Raw genomic sequence first — 14,178 nt, 5'->3', positions numbered from 1 at the left:
TGGTTGCAAAGGGAGGAGAGGAGAGCTACTCATCTGTAATAAGCATGCTCTGTTTTTGTATGAATGTATGACAAAAGTCTCTCCATTTCAGCCTCCCAAAGGGGAAGGGCAAGTACAGCTAATACCCACAAATACAAAAACTGAATTAAGAGTACTTTACTGGGGATGAAGATCAAGCAAATAAAGTGATTGTTTAAGGGTATATTAAGGAGATTTGAAACAAAACTGCTAATACTGGGACATATATATGTGTTAGCTTAAGGTAAACTACTTAGTGTATCAGTATATATAGTATCTAGTGTATACATACTAGCAAGAAAATATGCATGGGGAATTTTGATAGTCTTTTGCTTGGATCTTAATTTTTTTTCACTGTGATTTACTGCAGAAACATATTCAACCACCTCTGCATATGCTGTCTCTACCAAGAGTTCAACGAGCACTGTGAGTCTGCCAACAAAGGTACTGCTCCTTTTCAGTTTTTTATTCTAAGTAACCTGATTGGGACTAGAGATTATCAGTGAAACAAATAAAAATGCCTCATCACGGTTTTTTATTAAAAAGGGAAAATAAGCATTTTGTTGCTGTTGTTTCCCGATACTGAGATTTCAAACAATCTTTCAGTAAAGCATAATTGAGGTACATAGAGACTACTTGGGCACAAGTAAGTATCCTACCAACAGGAGGATAGTTAAACAGTGAGTGGAAATAAATCGCAAGGCAAAAGAAATTTGGAGTGAATATTAAATCTAAGGAATAACAACTAAAATTTCAAGCTTAGCACCATGGAGCTAGCAAAAAAACAATGAAGTCCACAAGTAAAACTGAAAAAATATTTTGTTATATAAATCAGTAAAAAGATGTAATTTTTTTTATCATCTATCCAAGGAAGTGTTTCTCACAAGAAGGCACACTGACTGCTGTGCAGAGGGCTCCTTTACATGAGCTCAGTAGGACTATTGATCTCTACTCACTAGCAATTCCTTCTTTAGCAGAAAGTGTCCAAAACCACATAGTTAAGGGAACTGTGGAAATCTAGAGCATTAAAGGCCATTTACTTCTATCTCCTTTCAAATCTGTAGCAACAGTAACTCTGGTTCTGTATTAACCTGTAGACAGGGCCTCAGACCAGTTTGCTTTTTAAAAAATAATCTGGACTCCAAGTAGGAAAGAGACAGGACCTTACTTCTGTAATGCTGTTAGAAAATTACACTGGCTTCTACTCTTCTCATTTGCTAATGCATTTAAAAATATAGCAAGGTAATATGGTGTTTTCTTGAACCACAACAGTCATGCATCTAAAATCAAGCTTGCTTTAGTAAGACATCTTTGTTACTCTTAGGTTCAGTACTTAAATTCCTTAACTTGAAACTTCTAGGGAGGCTTCACACATTGAAAGCGGAATGTTTTAATAAAACTGTCACCTCTTCTACATGATCGAGATAAATAGTAGGTGTAGAAAATATTTCCAAAAAAATAAGCTTCAGAATTAATTTTTCATAGTTGTTCCTTGTACCTATCACAAGGCTGATCTGCTTATTTTGCCTGCTATCAGCTGCAAGAAATGGAAAGGCCCAAGTAGTGGGATCTTTGTACTGATGCGGAGAGGGTAAAAAGCTGTTCCTCTAAGCTGTAACTGGTCAGCAGGCATGTTTATGCTGAGACGCAGAAAGGGAACAGACTGTTGCTGTGGTACTGCCCCTGACTAGCAATTTTGTCTTTGCCATAGTCAAGGGAAACTCGCAGCCATCCACCAGGTTTGGAGCAAGTTTGCACAGGCAGGAGGCATCTTCATGGTGTAACTTGAGGGTCAGAAAGAGAGCACTACTGCTTGGTAAACTTGATTGACAATTTGGAAAGCATTGCGGTCCTTACCAGAGTGGTGGCAACCCTGTGAGAACCTGCACGCAGAATTTTGGAATTGCACTCACCCACTCCAGCTAGTGAACCCAGAATCGTGGTGAAAAGGACATGTCAACAACAAGCACAGCAACAATATGATGGAACTTGTCCAAACCTTGCTCTAGTTTTCATTCCATGTGGTACTTAGACTAGGCTCAGCAAGAGGAGGCTATTTGTTTCACATGTTCAGTTTCACAGAAAATCCTCTCTTTGCTCATTAGTGAGCTCTTCATCGTGGGAGAGGTGCAGCAGTTCACAGGGATCTGCTAGAGGCTGTTGTACAAAGGGACTGTTTTCAGGGATTGAAAACACAGTCGCTGTTACCTTAATTACACAGCTTTCTTCCTTTCCAGTAAGGAAACTGGCACAGTGGTTAGGGAACCAGCTCAGCTCATGCAGAGCTGCTTATGTGCTGCGGAGCCCCTGTAAGGCAAGCAAAACAAGACGTAGGACAGGCTGCAGAGACGTTCAGCAACCACATCCTGCGAGGCTTCTCACCTCCTCTGCCTGTCTTGATGTATGGCACAAGCCTGAGCAAGGAAATTCAGGTTGGGGGTGGGCATACTGGAATACAATAGATAACCAAGAAGCTGCAGGTGATAGTAAATTCAGTGGCAGTGAGATCCCAGGGGGCTTCACATTACCACTTCAACAAAGACCATAAAAGCCCAGAGAAGCATAGAAAAGTCCTAGAAGTAAACCCTGGGGGAAAAAAAAGGCAGCAAAAGCCAAGGGGAGGAGTGGGAAGGGAGGGAACAAGCTGTATTGTATTAATTCTAGAGCCAACTGGCACTCACTTGATGGAAATGATAATTGTCCTACTGACATACAGCCACTAGTTATCTCCCCCTGTTCCCTCATCTCTTCTAAATGAAGTAGAGAGTCTTTTCTTAAATCACAGGTAACACAAGAATATCCAGGCTTCTACCCTTCCTTTTTCTCTGTCACATCTTTGCTTACAAGAACAGCTGAACTATTTACTGCATGGAAATAATATGTAGCATTATATAGGTTTTTTTAAATTTCTGTACTTAGTTAACGTTTCAGCCCTTACTTCAAAAGAACAGAAACTGTTCAGAAAGTCTGATACCTCTTGTAGTGTATATGACAACTCCTGAATATCTGCATCAAGTCAGAGTAATACCTGCCTTTGTCTGCAGACCCTCTATATTTATTCTTTTCAAAGGAGCTCTTAGGGGCTAGTTTACATACATACACAGGGTAGGTAGCTCCTCATATGCAAAGCTCTGATTAATAGAAATGCATACAAGAAGTCTGATATAGGACAAGAAGAGTTTCAACAGCTTGTAAATAAATTTGATCAGAAGTCCTCAGAGGGATGGTTTAAATAGTACGTTTATCTGCACAAGTATCCCACACTAGGTCAAAGAAATGACCCATTTGCAATGCTGCCCCATCCCCTGAAGAGTGCTGGTCTTTCAATGAGATACAAGACAGAGTGGCTTAAAGGATTAAGAACTGAAGTCACTGGCAGTCTGAGGAGGGAAGCAGCCAGTGCTGGATCAGTAGCAAGCATCAAGTCAAAACGCTGCCCTGGGTTGTGAGCACAGACAAAAAGCAGCCGTGGCTGCAACTTAAAGCAGGAGGTTTTCCTAGTACCAGTTTGACAGCGATAGAACCAGGGAGAGAGAAAACCCTCAACACCAAGAAATGGTTAAGCTCGAAGTGGTGTGTGAGCATCCCTCCAAGCCTCTAGGGAAAGAGCTGTTCTATTGACAAGCCTAATCTGACACCTCAGCTCATTCAGTTACTAGCTTAGAAATGATAAAGACCCTGTTCAGGCTGCCCCAAGCCAACACCTTGTCTCATTCAACTTCTCAGGATCAATAACTGGAGAGAAGTCTGCTATCGACCTGTTTTTTGAGCAAAACTACACCAGAATTATTAATTCACGCATACCACTGCAACAACTTTGAAGTAGTTTTCTCAATAAACATTTCTTCCTTTCTTTAAAATACAGTTTGAATCATCAATAACCTTTCATCCTTCAAATAAAAGTTTGTGATAGGAGAAAACAACAAATGAGATTATTTATGTGACTAAGATGTTATCTTGCCCTTTAAGTGGTAAACTGCCAATTCATTAAGAAAATAAGCAAAGCCCAGCAGCACTTCAGCTACTCTCCCTCTATGATAGAAAGATAATGGCCATTTTATCACTCACAATCTGTTCTTTGCGGCAATAATTAACAGGAGGGAAATTTGCCACCATAAAACTTACTTCAAACAGCTTTAAAGTTACAAGGCCCACTCTGGTCAACTACAGGTAAACTTGGATGAGTCAAAGCTCAAGATTTTAAAGAAAGAAGGGGGGAGGGACACGGACGGACACACGCAAAGCTGGAGGAAAAAGTACACACCAATAGTGGAAACTGCTTTGCAGTCGCTGGCACGTTCTTAGCCTTTCCATATTACAGCCCAGTTTCAACAGGCCACAGGATGCTGCACTAGTGCTCGAAGTAGCTAGGCTTGTATGTTCAGCAGAGGAGGAAAAGAAAAACGATCTCTTTAAAATAAAGCAGATTATAGGCATAAACCCTTTTCTCAGTTGGGCATATTTAAATGTACTTTACTACTTTGATTAAAGAAGTAAAAAAGCTTACCTGATAGCCTGAGAAACACATATTATTTGAATATCAGAAGACAGTTCAAGCTGCTTCTGTATCTGATTATCCAAACCTTTCCCATGTGTATTTACACCATTACACTCTTCTAGGTGTGTTCTAGCAAGGTGGAAAGTGAGAAACTACAGCAACAATAGCCCATGACAATCTATGTGGGGACCAGGAAATTCACCTCAAACAGAAAAGTGAAATGTGGATATCTGGAGGTTAATTCACTACAAGCATCTATGAAGTCTGACTGCAACAAGACACACAAAGCTGTGATCTCCAGTGGGTCATTACCCAGTGCAGGAGGTATCCTGCTCTCTAAACTAAAATTAGCAGAAGGCTAATTCTGTTGCCCAGAATGATCACTGTAATATTTAGTTTATTAGAGGGAAGTGTAGGCTATATGGAAATAAACCCTGAGGTATATGTTAGCTGGCAGGGGGCATGGCTGAGAGCTGACATGAATTGCACTTATTCTTCTGCCAGAAGGTAGGTTGAACTTGAGTGGATTCCTCTGTTCAGCCACTTGAAGGGATTTTATCTAAAGTGTGTGCATAACTTAATCAGGGAATATATCTGGCAATTTTTGCTGAAGTTTTTCAAACAGGTCAGTTTCCTATTATTTCCTAACATGCACCTGAGAAGTTAATTCAAGAGTTCCCTAATGTTTGTGTTTACAAAGGCTTCCTCATGGTCCCCCCTCCCTCCCTGTCACACTGAGTTTTGGTCACAGTCCTTCATTGCAGATTCGGAGTTACGCAGAAGAGCTGTGGCCCTGACGCTCACTTTCAAGGCACTGAGGCGCTAGAAGGTTCAAGTACTCATGACACGAACTGCTGTATAAACATGCAAAGAAGATAATGACCTCTGGAAGGAAGTTGAAGAAGAAAAATACAGTCCTACCAAGTGTCAGTCATTGCTGAGTAGCACACACACCACTGCTTTACAGAAACAGAGCCTAAAGCAAGAGCACAGACACAGTGGGTACACGGAAGAGGCAGGTACGGATTCGGAAATGCTGTAGCATTATTGACAGCTTGAGGTTTTAAAACACATAATTTTCCAAGTAGAAAATACTTCTGAGTTATACTCATCTCCCTGTATACACATCCAGGGTTGTTTTGTCCATGCCTGCAGCTGCCATGAAGTAAATAGCCATCAATTTAAAACTGAGCGGTTCCACCTTTACATGCATGGGGAGTTTAGTTTGGCAGCACCTAGGGGTTACTAAAGCAGGCAGAAAAACATCTTGCAGTTCATCACAGGCCTAGTCACTGTGTAGTCTTCAAATCAAACCATACACCAAAAGATACATCCAAGAATGAAATGGATGTGCTAAGGTCATAGCCTCATTCAGACTTTGCTGCGTAAGTCTGCAAAAAGGCTATATAACCTTGTAATCTGAGACATTTCAAAGAGATTTTAGAACTGTAAAAAAACCCAAACCTCCTCTTCTATCTACAGGTCTTAAGTACTTAATATATGTGCTTCTCTCATCCATTTAAAATATTCCTAGTTTATCTGACAAATTTCACTCCTTCACAATCTTTCACTCCAGACTGAGGAAGAGAAGGAAGGGATCATTGCACAGGTAGAAAAAATGGGCCTAGAGACTGTACTACTTCCAATGGTAAAATTTAATTTGACTGGAGGGAAAAATGCAAGCCAAGGGCCATCTGACAATCTGAACCCAGCTCTTCCTGGCACTTATGACTATATTCTGGTATGTGAGAAGTTGCCTGGCCCCGTTTTCCTTTTGCTTTCTTAACTTTCCAAAACAAAAAAGGATTAGAGGAAAGGCGTTCACAAGTGGAAATTTCTGCTGGGTGGATAATTCATCCTGTGCTTGCTTTCTCCCACTTCCAGGGCTAGTTGTAAATTCATGTAACAGAATAAAAAGAAATCAAATTTTAAGGTATAGAGGAAGTGGTTATCAGTTTTTGGGAACTACATTCAGCACTGCTTTAATTTGCCTTTTCTTGCCCAGAGCTGCAAGTTCCATGGATCTAAGAAAATGCAAAGAAGTGTGTTCTTTTACCTGAATAGCACAGTTTCTAACAACTGTTCTGCTTTTATGTCCCTTGTAAATCAGTATTAAGTTTCCTATCTCTATCAGCAGGAAGCACTATCTTGCAGCAGCCTGTGTCATGTGCAAGGGCTGAGCAGTGCATACTGATACTTGCTCTGACAAGACACAAGCGAACCAACCCTTTCCAAAAGGCCAGGAAACACTGGCAGCTTCACAGAGCTGGTAGCAGTTCCTATCTGCGTTTCTCCCCACAGATGACTAGGTGACAACTCTAGGCTTTCCTCCCAGCATTTTAATTCTATTCCAGCTCTCAGCCTGAAGCAACGAGAAAAGCAGAGGGATATTCTCCACGTGTCAAGGCTGACTCAAGGTAAGACATTTACGTGAGGGAGGTACACCCCTCCTTGTGCCATTGGGAAGCTTATTGACTTCACACAAGTACCTAAAGCAAGCAAGTCTCAGGTATACATTCACCTCTACTGCCAAAGAGCAAACTCCCTTGCTTACATGGAAGAGACAAATGTATCCAGAGTACTTGAATGGGACCTTTCAATTGGAAGCTTTCAAATACCTTTTTAGGCCATAAGATCTTAGCAGTATGCACCAGGAGCAGGAACAGCTGCAGGCCACAGAGCTGAAAACTTAAAAACCTGCAGGACCTTTCCACTCTGCTGTTGACAACACACAGGATGCTAATATCCAGCAAAGCATACAAAGTATGTTCTCAGTTTTCCTGTGAGTATCACATGGGAAAAAACAGACAAAAATCTGCAGAAGGAAGACTTCCTCAACGAGCTTTTCTCTCTACGTACTTAAAGCCAAGACAGAACCTACTGAAAGAGCCTTTAGATTGATTTCTTAGGAAGAAAAAAAAAAGCAAAACTAATTTGTGATTAGAAGGCACAAAGATGTTCAGTCAGACGGAAGCATTCCTGAAAAGCAAGGGAAAAACTACCCAATCAATTTATTCAGCTGCCCTAAAGGGTAAACAGCAAACTTGAGCACAATCTACAAATCCTGACTATTATTAACAGTTTGACCAAAAGCGGATATTTTTTTTTGTGGTTATCTTCATAATTGTGAAATCTGGTGAACTAAAAAATGCTTAAAGGTTGAAAAAAGAAGAGGGTGACTCTGCACTATTGCTCCCAGTGTGAGGTTCAGTTTCCTCACTCAGAAGAGATCAGCTAAATAAAAGGTGGTTTCAGCCGGTAGTGGACACTCAATGAAATTAAAACAAGAGAGGCTTTCTGGGTTTCAAATTTACCCAAAAGGCATACATCTTAGCATTCACAAAACTTTGTGTAACAGCCCATAAAAACCTCCTTTTCAAAATGATCTGTCAGTAAAGCAGGTTTCTGGAATTGTCAAAATGTCTTAAGGAGAAAACCAAAGCTATTTTTAAGTGGGAAATGCTCCCTTTTCAGTACTAGGACCCTGTGAGGCAAAGACTGTATTCTTTCTGTCTGTAGCTGTGAGCCATGGCATGTGTATTGCTAAGCAGAAGGCAATTCCCTTTCCACCTTGTTTTTCCTGAGGAGCCCTTCCTTCTCCCTGCCCACCCCAAAACCTCCCCCTTAACACAAGGCTAAACATTCCTCTCTCTTCTGCAACTTGCAGAGCTGCCTCAGTCCATGAATATTTTTTTGCCCTTAAAAAACATTTAAGATAGTTTAACTAGGTTTTTAGTTTCAGTTAAGTATGAGGCTGGGGAGCTATTGACTTGCAGTAGTAGTTGTGGAAGGATTGGTGGAGGATAAAGGGCCCTTAGTGTCAGGGGTTTTGGTTTGCATTTCTCTTTCCTACACAGGTCTCTGGAGACCACAGGTGGGTGCATAACACGGGAAGGGCAAAGGCCTCCATCAGAGGAGAGCTGTCTCCAGTAGTTTCTCAACCATAAAAATTTGTGCTGCTCCTAGCTAAGGGCACGATAGGTTTTCCTTTATGATTGTTCAGGGTGACAAATAATCCTGATTCACAACAGCAAGGATGATGGAAGAATACTCTGAAGGATTAGTCAGTTTGTGTCTGTAAACAGTCAAAGACTTACCAGTACTCAAGCTGCAAATGGGGCAGAGGTAAACCCCAAACTAAAAACCCTTCTGAAGATCCATCACACCATAGACTCAGGAAGTATATGCCCCCTCCTGAGGGCTGTCATCGTTATTCTTAGGCTTTTTGCTCAAGTGGACCTACTTGAATTGGAGCAAGGCAGCAGTGCTGCTGTTTGAATCCAGAGATTGCTATTTTTGACATTGCTGCTTTTAACCATCAGTGTCACAAGCAAGCTTCAACTTGCTTTTGGCAGCAAGGCAATGAGGGAAAACCCCTCCTCTTCCTTTCTCCTCTGGCCCTGCTCTCACTGTTGTGCTCAAAGTGGAAGTTTTACTTTCTCCAACCTGTTTAGTTTTGACAAAAAAGGAACAAGTATTTAATTTCTATGCTGCTAACGTAGACCATTCAAGCACCTTTGTTAACAGGACAATTGTAAATCTGTGAAACTGGCCTGCAGACAAGATATGTGCAGCAATAACTTCATTTAAATTAGGCACCTACACCACAGACTTCATATCTGCAGATAAGAGTCCTAAGGCCCTTTTAATCTCATTTTATATACCTTTCTCATAGAAAACATAAAGCTCCTTTACAGGTAAGCAGAATGTGAAAGACAATAAACCATTTAGCTAAATGCTAAGCATAAACAGCTACAATGCTGTGCAATCATAAAACACCGTTAATCATTTACATCAGGAAATGCCAAAGTAAGGGGCGAACACACACAACCTTATCTGTTCCTTCTGTACACATGTTGGTTACAAGCTTTAGACAAATTACTTATGTGCATGATGTGCAATGGCTAAATGGGGTTCAGTTCCCTGCCCTGGGTGCTGAATTCGTACACCTTCAAAAAAGTCTGTGTTCACTGATTGCAAGTGAGTTGTAACTAAAATTGTTTGGAGCTGCCTTGTCTTCATCTTGGAGCATTTTTATTAGTGCTGGTCTCCCCTTGAAAGGGATATAATTTTTTTTCTTGTAGAACATCATATAATGCATTTTTGCCTGCCTTTAATCATATTTTCAATGACCCCCTCTTAAAAACCCTGCAGGGAAAGCTTTCCAGTAGTGTCTGAACGCTGCTAAGTTACTTCTTGATCCTCTGTAGGAAGATGTGCAAGCGAATCCCAAAGTGGTTCTTCTAAATGGTATTCCAGAGCAACTTTTCCAGAGAGATTTTCTTCCACTGTGCTCTTAATCATAGTAATTTCAGTGATTTTTGTGGAAATTTTTTTGTTTTTTCTGTTTTCAACTCAGAGGAGTTTTCTCCTGAATAACAGAAACGAAATCACATCCAGTACCCTGCCATTACAGGTAGGTGTCATGTAACCGTTCTCTGAATTTATCAAGCTTCAAACAAAGTCAGTCACCTTGTTCAGCTAAAGGCCTTACACAGTCCCCTCTGCACCCTGCTCTGAGATCTATTCCAAGGCACGAATGGATCCAGTAAATCCTGTGCATTTAAAGTCTTCTTGCTCTGTGGGATACTTCAGAGTTTACTTTGTCTCCTCTGAGTTGTTTGATCTTTTGGGGGTGGGGGTTGTGGTGGGAGGTATGCAGGTGAAGCATGTTGACATGGACCTGAGATGCACAAGCCTTTTAAGATGGGGAAGGAGAGCAAGAGAATTCCAGAAACATTGTTACCAGCTAAAGATAGCAACAAAGAAATGTCCTAAGACAGTATTTTTTTTTTTATCGTTACAGGTGAGATGGAGAAGCTGTATGGACAAATCATTGAAATCCAAAGAATTCATCAAAAGGTGCAGTTACATGGTACTGTCACTGTAGAGGTAAAAATCAACACCTTTAAAACACATGAACACCCTGCAGCCTCTATCTCCTGTTTTGTTTGTTTATTTACTGGATAGGGAGTAAAACGGGTTCAGCACAGGGTCTGATGCGTGGCAGGGCTGGGAGCAAAGCAGCACTTCCCCTTCTGGCACCAGCAAAGTTCAGTCAGCTCAGCTGGGAAAGCTGCACCATCAAAACAGCTTGCTGCATGTTTTGACATGTACATTAACTGATAGCCTAAATAAATGGAGGAAAATGCACATCTCTTGGATTTAGTCACAATTTCTACACAGCTTTCCCAAGCGATGGAAGACCTGACAGCTGGGCATCCTGTCCCGAGCAAGGTAAGTGCAGCATTAAAGGCAGCTTGCTCCCCTAACCTGAGCCACCAGTGGTGCACAGGGGCCGTACACAAATGCAGAGGAAAGCTATCTGTATCTTTACAGCACTAGCAAATCTGCTTGAGACAGGAGAAACGCTCTGTTAAACTGAAGAAAGCAAGTAACAAGAACCCGAGCCTTGATTATGGACTATCATTGAGAGAACCACAGAATTCAGAGGAAAAAAAAAAAAAAATTACAAGAGGCTTAGCATTTAATGCTCTAAAGTAGTAAATCCACAGAAAATCTTCCTGAATTCAAATATGCCTAAGACACATTTTAACTTATTTTTTTAAAGTTTTCTCAAATGCCATCTTATGCTCCCAAACAACTAAGCTCCAGTGTTACATTTGCTTTCTCAGTATTCTACAAAACAGGTTATATCCAGTGCCTCAAGTGCCCTTTTGGCATCCCAAAAGCTCTTTCCAATAAATAGCAAGCAAGCCTTGTATTTGCATTTATCTTACCTTTTAAACTCAAGTAACCTGAAAATGTCCCACAGATTAAAGCTGATCTAAGCAGTTATTTTTTTCTAGCAGTTAGAGAAAGTTTGGTCTAAAATTATGCATGTTACCGACACATAATTTTACTACTTAAAACCAGAATGCCCTCAAATGTTTTAACAAAAAACAATACACCTCCCCCATTTGTGCCTGTTGACTCTCAACAAAAAAAGACAGCAGGCACTGCAATCTGCCTAAATGTAAGTTTTTCTTCTGGCTGTTTTATATTTTAATTAAGTAAAGACTGACCCTGGTGTGGAAATAGATTAATTCTCCTCCAGTAGTGCCTTTTCATTTACTACCAGAGTCCACACACACCTTGGGACAATTTTCTGGCTTATTTCTTGTAAGACTGGTGTGAAAGCTAAATATTACAGTACTAGGCAATCTCAGTCAAAAGCGTCTCACTTTACGCAAAAGCAAGAATGTTAATGAAAAACAACCACACGGTCCACGTAGGGGGGGAAAAAAAAAAATCCCAGTTTATCACACAAACACATTTGGACAGAAAGAAAGCAAGTAGCAGCCATAACTTCACTTACTTCCACAAGAGACTTCTCACTGCAAACATGACTGAGGTCCTAGAGACTGTGGATGGGAAGGGGAAAGTCACACATGGAAAATACACCCTGACCAGTTGTCCCTTCCAAGCCAAGCAAATAAATGTCTAATTATACTACATCCCTGGGAGCAGCAGCCCTGCTACCAGGATAGGGAAAAACACCCTTTAAAAATGAAAACAAGCTATATCAGTAAAAGTGCATTTTTGCAGATAACTGCTTCTACAGCTTGGACTTCTGCTGGCACAGCTATGTCAGTCACGGGTCACACTTCGTCACAGCGCTCGCAGACAGAGCTGTGCCAGCAGAAGTTTGCCATACAGACCTGGTGGGAAACTCAACAGCAACTAAAATGAATCTGCAAAGTTTTGTGTTTTTCATGGTGCTGCCAAACTAAGTTTTGCTAACAGTCTGATGATGGGTAGTCTTATTCCTGTATTGCTGACACATTATGATCTTGGCTTCCAAGGACATAAGAAACCTAAACTTAGCTCAGGAACATGGCAATACCTATCAGCCATTTACACTGTACTTTATCCTTCAATTAAATACACAAACTAAATTAGAAAGAGCCCCTGTAGGATGATAAAATGGAATAAAATTCTGCTGTACTTTAGCACTGAGAGTAGACTGCCCTCACTTTTAATAGTAAGAAAAGAACAAAACTGAAAGTGTTTAACAGGTTTTGTTTAGCAGACAGCAAAACACTGCAAAACTCCCACCCTTCAGTTAAACTGAACAGTCAAACTGTAACGGGGCTTTTGTTATCTTCAGTCATCTTTGGCGATAGAGGACAAGGGGATTTAAATTCTGTTCAGACAAATTGACACAATACTGTGGGTTGTGTGTACGGTGATGCGTATCGTTATTCCCAAGCACAGAACGGCAAGATGTCAAAAGTGTGTGCTGCTTATCTGCTCTGGAGCAAAATTACAAAATCAAGCTGTAAATAAACTCCCACCACCCTCCATCAGGAAAAAAGAAAGCCACAGGCAAGCACTTTGGTGCCTCCAAATCTGCCTGCGTTCAGTAATGAATAAAGCCGTCTGAAGCGCAGGGCTGTGGAATGGAGAAGGGCTATGTACAGGAAGTCAGGTCAGGCTCCGGTGCTTCCATGCAGCTCAAAGTAAATCTCAAATGTAAAGCCTGCCTTTATCTTTTGTGAAGTATCGTCAGTATGTGGCCGTACCTAAAGTGAGCTGTGTTTCAGAAGAGTGACATTTAGCAGTACAAATTTCACCATCACTTCCTATTTTGATAGGGAGAACACAGAAATAAAATCATTGGCAGTGCTGTGTTTGTAAAGGCCGTGTTCCACCTTTGTCGGAGCTTTCTGGCTCTCCAAACTGGGATACAGTTTCTAGGAATTCCTTGGGCCGTGTCATGGTAAAAACTTTATTGTTATAAATAATGTACTTTTTTTTTTTAAGGAAAAAAAAACGGGGCAAAAACATCTCAAAGGAATGGTAGAGGCTAAAAATAGACACATTATCATCACTTTCGTTATCAGCCACACACAAGAAGTATAACCGTGAGCAACTTCAGGATGAGGTGTTTTCCCCTCCAGGTTAGTTTTAGGTTGCAGGGGAGCATGTTTCTGCTTGGCTGCCAGCAGCTGAGCATCACAGGGGGATATCACAGGTATGAATTTAATTGTAGTAAACAGCCCCCTCCCCCTCCAATTTAAACAAGGCCATCTAAAATTCTTAACAGCAGGCCTGCTCACTGAAGTTGTAACACCCCAAAGCAAATACTTAGCCTATTCAAAGTTTCAGAAATGGTTTGATAAAGGCTACTTGTCTAAAGATTTCAGAAGGTCAGATAAAACTTGGTGTGGCCACAAAACGTCAGAAAGCAACCGAGCCCTCTGCCATATTTACCAACAGTACTTAAGTTTAAAAAGCAAGCCCCAAACTGTTCCAAAAGCTCAGTGTTTAGGTGTGTTACTTCATTTGCAAGCGCCGCCGCCTGAGCTCGAAGCCCAGCTTTTATCGTAGGTGACATTTCTGTCATCTTCCTCGTATGGGACTGCTGAGGACCAGCAGGGAAAAGCGCTGAGACCCGTGCCTCCCCAAAAACATCCTCGCCAACCCCGCTGCCAGGTCACCCACGGCACCAGCCGAAGGTCCCATCACGGGATGCTGGCCGGCCCGGGGGGGGGCCGGGGCCAACGGCTCGCGTTAGCCCCACGGCCGGGTTCACCCCGTGGCCAGGTTCGCCCCGCAGCCGAGGTTCACCTCACTGCTGCCGCCCGCAGCCGGGGCTATAGGGTGAGCCTGGCATCCCCGAAAGCAGCTCGGAGGGCGGCTGCCAACGCGGCCCAGCC

General features: G+C 41.7%; 1 protein-coding gene across 1 annotated transcript in view; it reads right to left on the bottom strand.

Annotated features, from left to right (window-relative positions):
* The window catches only part of CNOT6L (CCR4-NOT transcription complex subunit 6 like), a 34,191-nt gene extending 22,336 nt beyond the window's left edge, over positions 1-11,855 (bottom strand). The window contains exon 1 of the mRNA XM_026847783.1: positions 11,835-11,855. The gene's annotated coding sequence lies outside the window, so the exon portion shown is untranslated. The remainder of the gene's footprint in view (positions 1-11,834) is intronic.
* Positions 11,856-14,178: the final 2,323 nt, after the last annotated feature.

Source organism: Athene cunicularia, assembly GCF_003259725.1.
Source record: "Athene cunicularia isolate RWA chromosome 4 unlocalized genomic scaffold, athCun1 chr4_part2, whole genome shotgun sequence".
Classification (NCBI taxonomy): Eukaryota; Metazoa; Chordata; class Aves; order Strigiformes; family Strigidae; genus Athene; species Athene cunicularia.
Note: the sequence above shows the minus strand (reverse complement) of the source record. Positions and strands in the feature narration are given on the sequence as shown.